Source organism: Lepidochelys kempii, chromosome 2, assembly GCF_965140265.1.
Source record: "Lepidochelys kempii isolate rLepKem1 chromosome 2, rLepKem1.hap2, whole genome shotgun sequence".
NCBI classification, from domain to species: Eukaryota; Metazoa; Chordata; order Testudines; family Cheloniidae; genus Lepidochelys; species Lepidochelys kempii.
The window spans coordinates 199,611,313-199,625,059 of NC_133257.1; the positions used below are offsets into that span (position 1 = coordinate 199,611,313).

The window sequence follows — 13,747 nt, forward strand, 5'->3', positions numbered from 1 at the left end:
TCTCCTAGCACTATTCAGAAACAGGATGGGTGCCTGATGGGCGTACCCTTCTTTCAATAAAACAGGTACAACTGCCCAAGAATATGTGCAAGTTATTACTTAGAGTGAAATGTTGCCTCTGTTTGAATGGAGATACTAGCAAGGCAAAGACTGTCTACCTGATTACTTTATGATGACAATTTGAAAACCACAGCTTTGATTTGATTAATAATTTAATGTTTTTTCTCCTTTCACCTTCCCTTCTACATATTTTTTTTCAGTTTTTGTTCTTTTAGTTCTGAGGACCACACACTAACCTATTTGCTTTGTGCATCCTTGCATAACTTGAAAAATCGCCTGCTGTGTGTCTGGATGCAAGATCAAAAATTGATCTTTGTTGAAATGTATGGTGATATGCAGTGTGCATTGGAGGTTAGACTGTACCTCTAGGTTTGTTTGTTTCTCTCTTGGTTTCTTTCCCATTATTTAACTTTTTAAATATTTGTTTTCATTCATTTCTCTCCCTCTCTCATATGCACACTTTGTTTTCCCCCTGAAATTTTTGATGATAAAATAGAAGTGAATCTCTGTGCAAAACAAAAATCATAATATCACCTTGAATTATTTTTAGATTGCCCACTCTGAAATAAAATGCATTACAATGTATGGAACAATGGGATTTGAAGATGGAAAGAGTTGCAGTAAAATAACATCAGGATATCATTCAGGGCTAATATTGTAGCATACAATGGAAATTTTGCCTAAGTAAGAGTAATAGGATTTGGTCCTCCAAATAACACCATGACGTTTTCAAAGTGTTGCATGGCTTTTAGCCTTTCTACTTTTATTACACATCTTTTAGGATGAGATTGGCCACAGCTTTCATTAAAAATAAACAGATCTTAACCTAGGCTAAAGGATGCATGCTAAACTTGTCCCAGGCTAACATTCATTGGTAGCACTGTTATGTGGTAGCTGCAGTGATCTACTGGCTGGCGTATCATGTGAGTGCTGCACAAGGACTGTTTATCGAATGACAAGGCTTTAACTTGTAGATGCTTTTAGGTTTAAGACTCCCTCCCCTCCAGAAAATATACACTAAGATATCAGGTCACATGACCCAGCAACTTCCTTGACTCATGTTTTATTGCATGTACTACAAACAAACAAGTGAAAAAAAACAAAACATATGGGGTGGATAGTATCTGTAAGGAAGATGCAAACCCACTTATGTCAAAACCCCTGTCAGAGGTAGATTTGGCAGGGAAAACCTAGCAAAAATTATTTTCCGATCCAAGTCATGGTCAGATCTAAACCCAAGAATGAGAATCCAGAATAAGCAACAGACAAAGAGCAATGGGGGAAAAAGGTCCATCCATTGGCACTAATCATAAAGAAACCAGGCATGGGAGCTACACAAACAGAGTGCAAATTTGTAAAAAACAAACGAACAAAAAAACCACCTAAGGTGTTCTCTTTAGGTGGTGAGGGCAAGAAAAAACCTGTTACACTTATGGGAACCTTATGTCGTCCAAGGAAAAATCTAGTCCTGTGGAGTTGTACAATCCCCAATCTTCTGTGGTTCATCTCAGAGTCAGATTAAGACATCGACATTCTGGGGCCAGTTCTTGAAGTCTCTTGATAAGGCCAGAATCTCAGCTTTCTTTCTTGCAAATATATAAGTTTGTGTCACCATTACAATTGTTCTTGGACTGACAAAGTAGCTCTTATATTCAGTGTGTTTTAGCCATGTTGATCCCTGGATATTAGAGAGATAAGGTGGGTGAGGTAATATCTTTTATTGGACCAATTTCAGTTGTTTATACAAGAAACCCATGGATCACCAAACCTACCTTCATAGATCCAGTAATCACCCCAAACAAGAAATCTGTTATCTACAGCCAGGTACTCGGAATATGCTCTGAGGAGAAAGTCCGGGATAAACACCTTAACACACTCAAAACTACCTTCACTAGACAAGGACACTCCACTAGAGAAGTAGATCACATTGTGGATTGGGCCACCCAAATACCCTGAGAGAACCTGCTTCAATACATAAATAAATCCCCCTCCAAACTCATACCCCTAGTTGTCATCTGTCACCCCACCCTGGAATCCATACAGGGTATCATCAAACAGTTACAACCCATATTTGATAGGGACACCATCCTGAAGGAAATCTTTCCTGACCCCCCTTTTCTGGCCCTCAAACAACCCCCTAACCTCTCCAAGCTCATCATCAGAAGCTATTTTCCCCACAGACCAGGACATACCAGCTCATAGTAGCACCAGACCCTCTCAGAACAGATGCAAAAATCTTCAGATATATCTCCACTTCTACAACGATCAACACTACCAACAACAAACTTCATAAGATCCCTGAGTCCTACACATGCCTATCACAACATGTGATTTACCTCATCCAGTGCACTAAATGTCCCAATCCTAACTATGTGGGTGAAATCAGACAATTACTACACTCTCAAATGAACTCTCTCAGCAAAATGATAAAAGACAAAAACCTCCTATCACTCTTGGGTGAACTCTTTTCACAAAGCAATTGTCTATATCTGATCATATTAGTCTTCATACTCAAAGATAATTTGCACAACACTTTCAAAAGATGAGCCTGGGAGCTTAAATTCATAACTCTGCTGGACACTAAAAATCATGGACTGAATAGAAACTGAATTTAGGGTTTATTACAACGTTCTATAACCCACTAACAGCTCACCCCATCTGCCTTTCTCCTCCTTTCCGTACCCTCCTGTGACTGGAGGGGTGTTAGTGGGCCACTTCACCTTGAATGGTCCCTTGAAATATGTGTTAACTACTTATACTAAACCATCTGTTCCACCTCGTATTTATCTGTGGCACTCTGAGTATGTTTCCCAGACCTGAAGAAGAGCTCTGTGTAAACTGGAAAGCGTGTCTCTCTCACCAACAGAAGTTGGTCCAATAAAAGATGTTACCTCACCCACCTTGTCTGTCTAAAGCAGGGGTGGGAAAATTTTTTGGCCCAAGGGCCCCATCTGGGTGTGGAAATTGTATGGCGGGTCATGAATGCTCACGAAATTGGGATTGTGGTGAGGGCTCTGGCTGGGGGTGCAGGGTAGGGCCAGAAGTGAGGAGTTCAGGGTGCGGGAGGAGGCTCTGGGCTGGGGCAGGGGGTGCGGGCTCTGGGGAGGGGCTGGGGATGAGGAGTGTGGGGTATAGGAGGGTGCTCCGGGCTGGGACTGAGGGGTTCAGAGGGCAGGAGGGGGATCAGGGCTGGGGGAGGGGGGGGTGAGGGCTCTGGCTGGGGGTGCAGGATTTGGGGTACAGGAGGGTGCTCCAGGCTGGGACTGAGGGGTTCGGAGGGTGGGAGGGGGATCAGGGCTGGGGTAGGAGGTTGGGACACGGGAGTGCAGGCTACAGGCAGCGCTTACCTCAAGCTGCTCCCAGAAGCAGCAGCATGTCCCCTCTCCAGCTCCTTCACAGAGTTGTGGCCAGGCACCTGTGCTGTGCACTGTCCCATCTACAGGCACCGCCCCTGCAGCTCCCATTGGCCATGGTTCCATGGTTGGAGCCAGAAGGGGGATATGCCACTGCTTCCGGGAGCCACACGGAGAGGCCCCAGACCCCGCTCCCTGGCTGGAGCAGGGCAAGCCCCAGACCCCACGCCCCAGCAGGAGCTCGAGGGCCGGATTAAAACAGCTGGTGGGCCAGATGCGGCCTGCAGGCCATGGTTTGCCCACCACTGGTAAAGGAACTGGTGTTCTATTGCATAGATAGAATGAACATTGGTTACAGTCCAATTATCAATGCACTCTAGCCTGTTCATCATAAACATATCTTGCTGGCTGCTGTAGAATTTAAATAATAAATTAGGAGTTCTTCAAAGCATCACCCACATACACATGGTATGAGAGTTCTTTTCTTCGTTGATTTCATTTTATTTGTACATGACTCATTCCTAGCAAAATGAGAGATCCTTGTGAGCTTGTAAATTTCTATTTGGATTAAATGATTTGCATTAAATGATTTATAATTGCAAATAGCATTTAATATTCCTATGGTTCCTTCAGGGAAAACAAATCAATCTTACTTTTTAAAATAGCTGTTTTTCATACCTATTACTTTAGATGCCATCTAATTGTCTGAAGTACATAAGGAATCAGTATTGGTACAGTATTGTCATTTTCTCTGTAGCAGTTCCTTCTGTGCACAACTGAAAGCCACTGTCCTGCCTCCTCAAGCAATCTTATTTGTTGTTACTAGGAAAACATATTAGCCCAGTGTCCTTATTACAAACTGGGCAGAGGATCTGTGTGGTGAAACAACCTGCAATAAAGTTTCTTTTAGACAAAATTTCCAGCTGCTCTGTCAGAATAATCTGGTATCTTTCAGCTTCTGGTCAAAGAAATTCAGTGTTCTATTTATAGCCCTGTTGGTCACTTATCAAACTCAACTAGAGGCAAAGGACTTGTTCGCATAAACTCATTGTTCTTTTGGTTCAATTAAATTATAATAGCATGATGAAAGGAACATTTCTGGAAAGTGTTTGTATATAAGCATGCAGAACTAGCAGGTTTGTGATTGTTCTCATGGATAATGTGCCGATCCCCAGTGCAGGGCTTGCTCCAAACGAGCCACACAATTGAAGATGCCAAGAAGTTAGCCGGGTTTGGTGTCTTGGATTACTATTGCGTGACTGGGCGCTACCTTGCCTTTCCTGAATAAAGAGCTTGGAGATAGACCCTCCAACTCTCTCCTCATCCGAGAAGAGAGTCCCATCATCATCAGCTGGCCAGCAAGGGGACACTGATACAGCAGTCAGACTGCCCCACCCCCGCTCCCTTCTATCGTTCATCGTGCACCTCCAGGCTGCCTTGAAACAAAGGTCCAACCTACAAACTCAGGTAGGATGCTCTGCTTGCCAGCCAAGAGCGGTGGCACTAATTCTGAGCCAACGAGATGCCAAAGCTGCTAAGCAGTTGATTGAACCTCTGAAAATGTTCGATCTTTGTAAAACATAGGTCGGAAATTCACTATACTAAACCAGAAAAGTCCAGCAGTATGTAAAATAGACAGCCCTAAGCTTGTATATTTGCACTAAAATAAAGTCGGATGACGGCGTGCTAATCGCTCCTGTTCCATACATGACGTATGTTTTGGGGGGAAAGTTACAAATAATAACTGCAGCGGTTAATTGTACTGCTGTCTAACTGTATGTAGCCTCTGAATATTCAGGAATTTGTATTCTCCTTTGGTGGGACTCTGTCCGTTTTGTGTAGGGGATTGCTGAGTAGCTGGCAAATCTATGCAGTTATTTAGTTGTGATATCGTCATTAAGCTGTCTTTTTTGCTCGCCCCCTAACGCCAGGCTAAAACTCTTAATCGGCATTTCCAGCCTGACCTCTGTTCATTTGTGAAACATTTAAAAAGTTAAATTCCGGACCTGATATTTATTTAAGCCCCAGCTACATTTCTTAGTTTATATTTAATTTAATTTCACATTGAAACACTTCGTACAAAGCTTTTCTCTTTGAAATTAGTTAAGATTTCTGATGAGAAACAAAATTTTAGCTCAGAGAGAATCTGTGAAATTCTCAGTGCTTAAAATGCTATAATTGGTTTAAATTTTCACTTTTTATTTTAAAATACTTGATTAGGGTGTGTTTTTTTAAATAAACTTGAATACCCTTATGTAGCACGGTGAAAGGGCAGTGCAAGCATTGACTAATAAATCCTGCGAAATAAGTATTAATTTTCCCCATTTCTAAAGATGCCGTAACTGGGGCCGGATCCTTCGCCGTGGTCGTTTTTCTTATCATCGATTTTCAAGGGGAGCAGGATCAGACTGTGGTAGAGAGAGGAGGCGATTTGCCCAAAGCCACAGGGCCACTGGCAGGCAGACGATGGGTAGTGCTGTAAACGCCTTTCTGCCCTGGAGGCGATGGCCTCCCTGGTGGAGATAAGGTCGTTATTTTCCTTTCCTCTGGAAACCGGGACGCTGGAGAGCAGCCCCAGTGTTGTGGGGGCGTTAGAGCAGGGCTAGCCTAGCCACAAGTGGTCTGCAGTGTGCCTTGGGAGGCTCTGACCATGGCCGTGGATGTCAGGCGGGATCTGCAGTAGGTGAGGCTCAAGGCGTTTTGCAGTGGGACTTCGGAGTACCTGGCCTTTCCCCTCCTCTCTCCCCGCGCTGCTCGCCACTACTGTGTACAGCTCCCCACTTGGGATGAGCCGACTGGGTGGGAATTGCAAACACAAACTGCTCCCGCCGGGAGGGAGAGCTGAGCCAGGCGCGGGGCTGCGCGTTGCATAATCCAGTGTCGCTTTGTTTTGGGCTGTACTGCTTCGCGGCGAGGACTAGAGGCTGGGCGCTGAGACGCGCAGCCCCCTACGGCAGGTCAGAAAAGGGAGCGGCTCCGCTCTGTCCGTCCGCCTGTGCTCGGGGAGTGGGGGTGTCGGGGGGGGGGACCCCAGCAGAAGAGGCTCCCAGGGTCCTGATTTGGCCGCGCTTGGCGGTCCCTTTACACCGCCTCTCTCTGCCCTACTCTCGTGCCGCCTTGTGGGGTGACGGGGCTGCTGGGGCAGGCTCAGCTGAGCGGCCACTTTCCTTTCCACGCTGCTGCTGCGGCGTCTCTGGCTCCCGGTAGGGGCGCGGGGGGAATCCAGGTCACATCCAGAGACAGCGACCGGCTCGAGGAGTGACACTGACTCAGGAGTTGGGCACCAGGCGGGGAAGGAGGGGTGGGGGGGAGAGTACGCCTTAAAACATGATGACACGTTTTATAAGCTCAGGAGTGAAATAGCTGCGAAGGAAACCCTCATCTCTGGGTAAGTGATTTCCGGGCTCTCTCAGTCCTCCGTGGGGAAAAGTACAAATATACATTAACTGGGGACATGGACAAGACTTGACCTCGGTGCTTGGCCAAGGGCACAGCTGTAGACAGATGTTACCCAAGCTCAATGGTTGTATCAAGGGTATTTTTAGAACCTGGGTCAATTAAGTCTTATTAAATTACAACAGGCTCCCAAGTATTGCAGTCAGGTTTCAAAGGCAGGGAGGTTCCTGCATGGGATTTTGAGATATTTCTCAAATAAGAATTTCTTGTTGTGGGGGGAGGGTGTAATAAAGATAGTTTTCATTACCTCGCAGCTACTATGTTTAGCCTTGATCAGTGGGAAAGGCAACAGCTGTGTGAGTGTGCCTCTTATACAGTTAATGGTGATTTTTCCAGCCTTGCGATTATTTCATCATGGTATGGTTGGCTTGTTTTTAATATTTAAAGAGAGTGATGGCTCCGCACAGCCTGTGCCGGGTTGTTGACAAAATCACTGTAAAATGTCTTTGGCATCATTACCAGTGCGATGCTGGTACAGAGTGGAAGTTTCCATGATGAGTAAATTATGTGACAGGGCATTCTAAAGATGTTTGTAGCCACTCTTCTGAAACGTATTAAGTGATCAAGTGATCGGGTAGGGACCAAGCGGTGCATTATTGTGAGTGGGAGAAGCTCATTTATATTCAAAATGTAGATGCTGCAATTAAATTATTGTGGCAGTTGGCAATTCATACTAACCAAAGTGTGTTGGGGACTTCTACTCATAATCTCTCTCTCTATATATATCAGCATAAATTATTGATGATGAACAAGAGTATTCCCTCAGCTACATGTAAAAACTTTTTGGTTATTCTCTAGCTTGGGAGAAAAGGAGGGAGAAGAAAATTCAGTGAAGTTTAAAAAAAAATCTCAAAAGTTTGTTATACTTTGTGTCTACTACAACAGGATTTGAGTTCTGTTTTGTTTGGAAGGAAATAAGGGGTTAAAACCCCAACAAAGCTCCCTGGCGTGGAGCAGGACTCCCTGGAGCCAGAATTTTGTTTGTTAATGGCAGGGTGTGTCTAGTCAGGGTAGTCCTTCTAAAGGAGGGGATTTCTGCAGGTCAGCCCCACTTCAGGGTTTCACTTACTGCATTTGTTTTTTCTTTGTTATTATAATAACAGAGGGGTATGAACAGAAAAGCAGAGTGGATATAAAAGCAAGACACAGCATTGAATAAATAGGCTGAGGCTTTGAAAAGGATCTATGGAAGGCTAATGACGTCTTTGTGGAAATCATATACCTCAGTGCTGCATCTAGGTCTCTGGGAGCTCTAATTCCCCCACCCAAGCAGTGTGGTCCTTTAAGTAGGATCTCCACTGTGAGGGAAGGAGAGGGCATGGAAATAGATGGGAATATTATTTTTTAACCCTGATCTGCACTGGTTTAGCAGAGGATTAAAGTGTAGATACCTTGTCTCTCTTGGCTTGACCCTCTCCCTGCCTGTATCCCAGGATCCCTGGTGCTCCTCGTGGAACCTGGAGGAAGACAGGAAATATTGCTGGAGCTGCTGCTGAGCACCCCCACCTATCATTCTGCACAGCATGGGGCAATCTGTGTGCGGAGTGCCCTTTCTACCTTCAAATCTAGATGGTACAGTGAGGTCCTAAACAGGACCGGCTCTAGGCACCAGCAAAGCAAGCATGTGCTTGGGGAGGCACATTCCAGGGGCGGCGTTCCCGCCATCCTTTTATTTATTTATTTATTTTATTTCACTCTCAGAGCTTCAGGTGGCAAATTTTTTGCTTGGGGAGGCAAAAAAACCTAGAAGCCGGCTCTGTTGCTAAATTTGGAAAACCTCAATTTGTGGTATGCTCTGCCATCAGACCAGGTGTTTAAGGACCCACCAAAAATATGTTTGTAGATTTCCATGATTTTTTCCTTCTGCCTCCTTTCCTAGTTTTGCAAGTGACCACATACCCAAGTCTCTTCCATTTGGGTTCCAATCCCACAAACAGATGTTCTAGTGTAAACATTTAGGCCCATGTCAATAGAACTCAGCATGGTTAGAAATATAGTCATTATTATATCTGTTTACTGACTTAATACCTCAGTTTGTATCCTCTTCCAGATAGACTCTTTCTTCTGTGTATTCTACAGTGCTAAGTATGTCATGTCATTATGTCATACACCGGTAATGCGCTTATTACAAAACCCTTTGTTATGCATTCAAGCAGCAGACCATATAATAACTCAGTGTAAGAATATTTGGTATATTTTCAAGACACTTGTTCTACTAGTTACATGTTGCCCAAGGGGACATTTTGAATAATCATTATTGAGGTTTAGATAAACTCTTTCATATGTCTGTTTCCAGTGCTCATCAGGACTTCTTTACTTTAAGCTCCTTTATGATTGGGGAATAAAAATTAGGTGGAAAGATTGGGAGAAAGAGTCAGTCCTCTTGTTATCCCTTCCAATTTTTTGTTATACTACCAAGAAGCCTCTGACACACTGAATCTTGTCCAATTGCTATTGTAAGAAAAGATGATGGGTGCTTTTTAAATAAGTGACTGATTCTGAGCATACTAATTATAAAGACCTATCTAATTTTACTTTAGTAGCCCACTGTAGATTATTAGGAAATAAGACTGTTCTACAATTACGGGATAAATTAGCTTGCTATAACCCAATGGTGTGGGTGAAATTGCAGGCAAGATATAATGTATATCCTCAAGTAACTCTGAATGTATAGTTAGCTACAGTGCAGATCCTTAATTAATTTCCCACATAAAATAAAATCACTGTTATAATATAAGTAGGGTATATGGATGAAAGCAGTCTGATGTTTCTGGATCACAAAGTTGTCCTGTGTCCTCAGGTGAATCTAAACCAATAAATTAGGGTTTTGTTTTCCATTGGGAGGAGTAAAGGAATCAAATCCTAAGAGTCAAGCTATGTAAAAGATAAGTAGAAAGAAGGATGTGAATGTGTAGTCAAAATGCAAAACTTCCATTTCTTTCATGAATAAAGAGTAACAGTCTTTGTAGAATCAAGTTGCATGGATGAAATACATTTGTTAAAAATCACGGATAAAAGATAATTGATTCTGACAGATTTTTTAAAAACGATATCCATGACTGGTTTAACATAAGTGACCTTCAGTGCAGCCCAGATTTCTTTGTAGAAATGAATGGTGCTATAAATGAACAGTGATACAGAGATTTCATTATAGAGCACTTGGTCATGTACAACAATAACTCCATTTGACCCTGTAATATGCTTCAGCGTGAACTTGGTACTATTCAAAAAGGAGTAATTGAGGAAAGAGGAAAATATTTGTGAACTAGGTTCTAGCTTTGATTTAGAACTGGATCACCAGTGTGAATTATAGGGCAAGTGCAAATTTGTAGATAATTGTATGTACTTAGTTAAGAATTTAAAAAAAGATTTTCACAGGACACAAGTGTTTCTTTAGGCAAGAGCAGCATCTTGCAACACAATTCCAAACTCCCCGGTCTTCCTTCTTGATACTTCGTAGATTCCAAGGCCAGAAGGAACTACTGTGATCATCTAGTATAATGTGGGCCAGAGAACTTCCCCCAAATAATTCCTAGAGCCTCTCTCTCTCTCATTTTTTTTTTAAATCAGTCTTATTTTAAAAATTGTCAGTGATGGAGAAGCCATCACGACCCTTGGCAAATTGTTCCCATTGTTAATTACCCTCACTTTAAAAATGTATGCCTTATTTCCAGTCTGAATTTGTCTAGCTTCAACTTCTAGCCACTGGATTGTGCTTTCTCTGCTAGATTGAAGAGCCCTGTGTAGATACTTGGACTGTAATCAAGTCACCCTTTAATCTTCTCTTTGTTAAGAGAAATAGATTGTGTTTTTTGAGTCTTTCGTTATAAGGCATGTTTTCTAATCCTTTAATCATTCCTGTGGCTCTTCTTTGGTCCCTCTCCAATTTATCAGCATTCCTCTTGAATTGTGGACACCAGAACTGGACTCAGTATTCCAGCAGCAGTCATACTAGTGCCAAATAGAGAGGTAAAATAACCTCTCTACTCTTACTTGATAGTCTCCTGTGCATGCGTCCCCAGAATCGCATTTGGCACAGTGTCACACTGGGAGCTCATGTTCAGCTGATTATCCACCACACAACCCCAATCTTTTTTTCAGGGTCACTATTTCCTGGGATGGAATCCCCCATCTTGTAAGTAAGTATTGCTTACATTCCTTGTTGCTGGATGTATACAGTTACACTTAGTCATGTTAAAATGCACATTGTTTGCTTGCATCCAGCTTTGAATCAGTGACCTGTCCCCTTCATTATTTACCACTTCCCCAATTTTTGTGTCATCTGCAAACTTTGTAAGTGATGATTTTATGTTTTCTTCCACGTCATTGATAAAAATGTTAAATAGCATAGGACCCAGAACTGGTCCCTGAAGGACCCGACTGCAAACACACCCACTTAGTGATGATTCTCCATTTACAATTACATTCTGAGACCCATCAATCAATTAGCTAGTTTTTAATCCCTTTAATGTACTCCATATTAATTTTTATATCATTCTAGCTTTTTAATCAAAATGCTATGTGGTACCAAGGCAAACGCCTTACAGTAGTATATTACGTCAGCATTATTACCTTTATCCACCAAACTTGTAATCTCATTTTAAAAAAAATATCACCTTAGTTTGACAGGATCTATTTTCTGTAAACCCATGTTTATTTGTATTAATTAAATTACCCCCCTTTATCTCACCTGGGACAGATGTCAGGCTGAGAAGCTTGTAATTGCCTGGGTCATCCTGTTTTACCCTTTTTAAAATCTGGCATATTAGCTTTCGTCCAGTCTTCTGGAACTTCCCCTGTGCTCCAAGACAACATTAACACTCCAGCGAGCGCCTCAGCTTTCTCTTTTAAAACTCTTGGGTGCAAATTATCTGTACCTGCTGACTTAAAGATATCTACCTTTAGCAGCTTCTGTTTAACATCATCCAGAGATGCTGATGGTTGAATGTAAAGAGTGTTATCACCATCTGTTTTTATTTCCCCAAGTACAGAACAGAAATATTAATTGAACGCTTTTGCCTTTTCTGCATCATTATTGATGCCATTTCCATCTAGTAGTGGATCAATTCCATTGTCAAGCCTTACGTTTGCCTCGCCTCTTTACAACTGTAGAATACTTCTGGACTCTGTGCTTTTGTTTCTCCTCCCACATCTTCTATATCTACAAATCTATGCATCTCCATTTTTGCTACCCCTGTATCTTGTCCTCCTCAGTATGTTACTGATTTTACCCCACCTCTACTGATATTCAATGAATTTACATTATCTCTTCTTGACTAGACTATGCCAACTTCTTTCTCTAATTTATTCAAGCCAGTTCTCCAGACTTCAGACTGTGCAGAAGGCTGCTTACCTTCTTAGCCATACAAAGAAGTGTGACTTTATCACGCCCGTCTTAAAATAATTCTTCCAACTCTTCCTTCATTTTAGGATCTAGTTCAAAATTTAAAACTATCTATGGATTTGTTCCAGCTTACTTCACAGATCTTTGCTTATCTGGTGTTCACTTCCCCTCTGGCCCTTCACATGACGTCACCACTCTTGCTTTGAGAGCCTTCTCCCTTGCAACTCTTGCCATTGGGATATCGTTCATGCAGCCCTCTGCTTCCTTGATTCACCATTTGTTTTTTTCCACTGAATGTATCCGATGAAGTGAGCTGTAGCTCATGAAAGCTTATGCTCAAATAAATTTGTTAGTCTCTAAGGTGCCACAAGTACTCCTTTTCTTTTTGTGAATACGGCTAACACGGCTGCTACTCTGAAACCTGTCATTTGTTTCAAGTTTCATCTGCAAAACATCTTCCTTCCCTGACCCATCATTTCACTTTCCCTCTGCTTTAATTTTTTAAATGTTGACACTAAAATTTTAGGGATATAGTTTGCATAAAAGCTGCTACTTAAAAAATTTTTTATTGTATTCTATATAGGTTCTTATACTGTGCTCACCACAATAATATCGGAACACCTTCCAGAAGTGTGTTAAGCAGGATGACTACACATCTGTCATGTTGTTTGTTCTCTCAACCTTTCTTCATAGGGAGAAGCATGTGCAATAATATCTTAGATTGGTAGGGTGTGGTGTTTTTGTTTTGTTTAAATATTAATATGCCTATTGCTATATGTTTATGGTAGAGAAGGCAAGGTCAAAGAAATGTGCTTTGCGCTTGGAGTGGAAAGTGATTAAGTTTGTTGTGGTCCTTTTATTCCTGGGAGAGTTCATTTCAGAGTCTTGGAACTGCCCCTGGGGAGAGTTCTGTCTCTCACGCAAAGAAACTTTATTCTTCTTGTAGTGAATTCCATTGTGGCAGAGGAGTGTAGTCAACTGTGGTCTTTATGCCAGAGCTTTAGATGACCTTTTAGCTATCCTGTGCTCTGGCCATGGAGTGCTTTGAAGAAAAGGACTGAAATCTTAAACTTGATTCAAAATTCTATGGGAAGCCCAGCAAAGAGAGCAGAGGATGGGTTTGATGTGTTAGTGGGAGCCTCTGTTGCCAAGGAGACTTGCTGCAATGTTCTGTACTACTTGGAGTTTCCACAGTGCTGAATGCTTCAGGCTCAGGTATATTGCATTGCTGTAATCCAGCTGAGAGGTGACAAAAGCATGATAATTGAGGCCAAGTCTTTATCCATCAGAATGGGATGGAGTTTGCTAGCCAAATGGATATGGTGGAAAGTGCTACTCACAAATGCTGCTATGTGGGAACTTAGCATCAGCAAGGAATCCAAGAGTACTCCTAGACAATGGATGGAATTGACCAATTGTGGATGTGTCTCTTCAACCAATGGAGACTGTACGGTGGTTGCAAGCTCTTCAAAAAGCACTTTCCTATGCCTACCAGTATTGTCTGTCTTGTTTGGGTTCAGCTTCCCCCAGCTGT

At 42.4% G+C, this 13,747-nt stretch overlaps 1 protein-coding gene across 10 annotated transcripts in view; it reads left to right on the forward strand.

Moving 5' to 3' along the window:
* Positions 1-13,747, forward strand: part of THRB (thyroid hormone receptor beta) — a 296,012-nt gene that overhangs the window by 17,596 nt on the left and 264,669 nt on the right. Inside the window, exon 1 of one of the 10 annotated variants that reach the window (XM_073333477.1) lies at positions 6,069-6,096. The exons of 7 other annotated variants lie outside the window; for them this stretch is intronic. The gene's annotated coding sequence lies outside the window, so the exon portion shown is untranslated. Of the gene's footprint in view, positions 1-6,068; positions 6,097-6,321; positions 6,371-13,747 lie in introns of those variants that run through there. 2 more of the 10 variants (XM_073333479.1, XM_073333473.1) reach the window with 2 other exon arrangements.